This window comes from Phytophthora infestans, genomic scaffold (genome assembly GCF_000142945.1).
Source record: "Phytophthora infestans T30-4 supercont1.52 genomic scaffold, whole genome shotgun sequence".
Lineage (NCBI taxonomy): Eukaryota > Oomycota > Peronosporomycetes > Peronosporales > Peronosporaceae > Phytophthora > Phytophthora infestans.
This window is the reverse complement of record NW_003303707.1, coordinates 357,800-360,299: the sequence shown is the minus strand read 5'-3', so window position 1 is coordinate 360,299 and position 2,500 is coordinate 357,800. Positions and strand designations below refer to the sequence as shown.

Sequence of the window (2,500 nt, the reverse complement as noted above, 5' to 3'; positions counted from 1 at the left end):
TCGCGATATATAGGCAAATAAAGAATGGGTGCTATCATTTCGGGACAAAACAGGTGAAAATTTAGGTCGAAAAAAGTGTTTATAGACAAGGCATTTGAATTTAGCCAAAATCTGACTTGACCACGGGAATGCGCGCATAAAAGCACCCCTAGGGCAGTTTTTATACGGAGCAGTCTCATTTGCTTCCTGGATGTGCAGGGCCAAACATGGCCAAAAGTGGTGATTTTGGCCGTCCAAGGTGTCCATTTTCCGCGAAAATGGCGTTTTTTGGCGTCACTAAAAAAATCATTGCGAAGCAACTACTGGAGATATGCTTGTAAAACTTTGGGAGCGGTCGTGCGAACACATGCGCCAAGTTTTCTGCTAAAGTCTGCAGGCCAGATCTGCCGGGCGGCACATAAAACCGGAAAAAACCACCTAAAAAAAGAGCATGCCAAACAAAGTCTCACATTTCGCTGAATAACTTTTGATCTAGAAGAGTTAGACAAATTCTGATTGCGGGAACGGCTCCGCCGTGTGTTTTTACATATGTCTATGTCCCGTAGATAAAAAGTACATGTTGCAAAAAAAGTACATGTTGTACATAAATCTACCTTTGATATTCGGATTCCCCGTGAAAAACTACGCCTAGGCCGCAGGGTTACAAAGACGAGTCATTGCACTTATGCCCTTTTATAGACGCTTTTAGAAATCGGCCAAAACAGTATTTATTAATTTAGACAGTGTTCCGCTGACATGTCGCATGCTGCGATATGTCCACGTGAAAGAGCACCGAAAAGCACCCCTAGAACACCCTTCATACCCGTTCTAACGGTTCTCTTTCATCTTCATAATAATCAAATTAAAGAACACCATACAAAAAACAAGATCTCGTGTGTAGTGGCTCGCCAGGCATACTAAAACCAAGATGTCGTGTGGGCACATGCCAGACATCATATCTTGCGTTTGCAAACACACGCAAAGTCGGTAAACAGCTCAAAACGGGCTAAAAAGTAGACAGCACCCGGACTTCCCCGGTGGTCACCCACCCGAGTACTACCCGAGCTTGAGGCTGCTTAACTTCACAGAGCAGACGGGATATGGTGCTTTCAGCCTAAGATGGCCGTCTACATTTGACTTTGACCGACACGCCTATTAGTGTCTATCATTCGTATACATTGGTACAACACATTTACACACTCACATGTCCACATACGTGGCCATAGACTGCACACGATGGCCCCCAATACCCCTTCTGGCCCTCAGAATTGGCTGGGTGGATGGCTACACTTTATATAGTAACAAAACAAAAAGGGGGGTGGTGTGGCGCACTCCAATACAAACGTGTGGCCAGCAGCTCACTCCTACAACGCAGCATACGTATTCTCTCCGATAGGAACCCCACACAGACCGACACCTTCATACACAGCAGTGCAGATAGCCGCCGCACCCCATATTTGCGCATACGCGGCCTGGAAACAATGTTAAACCACCAAAGTGGCCATTTACGACTTGCACAACCATACCTACGCTTCCTATGCGACATGACATGTGCACGTACGCGTCTTAGGCAATATGAACACCTTCGACACCTTCATACATGCACAGCGCGCGCTCCGCTTAAGTACGACACTAACTTGTCATATACATCATGCGTTTCCTCCCGTCACCTTTCATCACCTCCATATTCACACCCATGCGCCGTCACCTTCCTCGCGCCATCACCTTCACCATTTTCACCTCCATATCCGCGCTTCCTCCGCCGCCACCTTCCGCGTACGCGTCCATATTCGCTGCGTTTACCTGGCGCTTCCTGCCTGTTATTAATCCCAAGCCAAAAAACATCTCCAAACCCCATACAATTTAGAACAGCTAAACAACTTCGCATTTTTTCCACAAAGGTCCTCCAGCTTCATTTGCATACTTATCCTAGTCTAATTCACGCTATTCCGCTCTCTTTAACATACTTAAACCTAAGTCTAATTCACGCTTCTCTGCTCTCTCTAACATACTTAAGCCAAGTCTAATTCGCGCTATTCTGCTCTCTTTAACATACTTAAACCAAGTCTATTCCCGCTATTTCGCTCTCTTTAAAATAGTTAACCCAAGTCTATTTCATGCTATTCCGGCTCTCTTTTAACATAGTTAAACCAAGTCTAATTCACGCTATTTCGCTATCTTTTAACATAGTTAAACCTAGTCTATTTCATGCTATTCCGCTCTCTTTAACATACTTAAACCAAGTCTAATTCACGCTATTTCGCTCTCTTTTAACATACTTAAACCAAGTCTAATTCACGCTATTTCGCTCTCTTTTAACATACTTAAACCAAGTCTATTTCATGCTATTCCGCTCTCTTTAACATAGTTAAACCAAGTCTATTTCATGCTATTCCGCTCTCTTTAACATAGTTAAACCAAGTCTAATTTACGCTATTTCGCTCTCTTTTAACATACTTAAACCAAGTCTATTTTATGCTATTCCGCTCTCTTTAACATAGTTAAACCAAGTCTAATTCAT

At 43.7% G+C, this 2,500-nt stretch overlaps 1 non-coding gene across 1 annotated transcript; it reads right to left on the bottom strand.

Moving 5' to 3' along the window:
- Positions 1 to 989: 989 nt before the first annotated feature.
- PITG_33188 lies at positions 990 to 1,103 on the bottom strand. The gene has a single exon (XR_009934582.1). It is a non-coding gene; the product is annotated as an 8S ribosomal RNA (ribosomal RNA).
- Between the last annotated feature and the right edge of the window lie 1,397 nt (positions 1,104 to 2,500).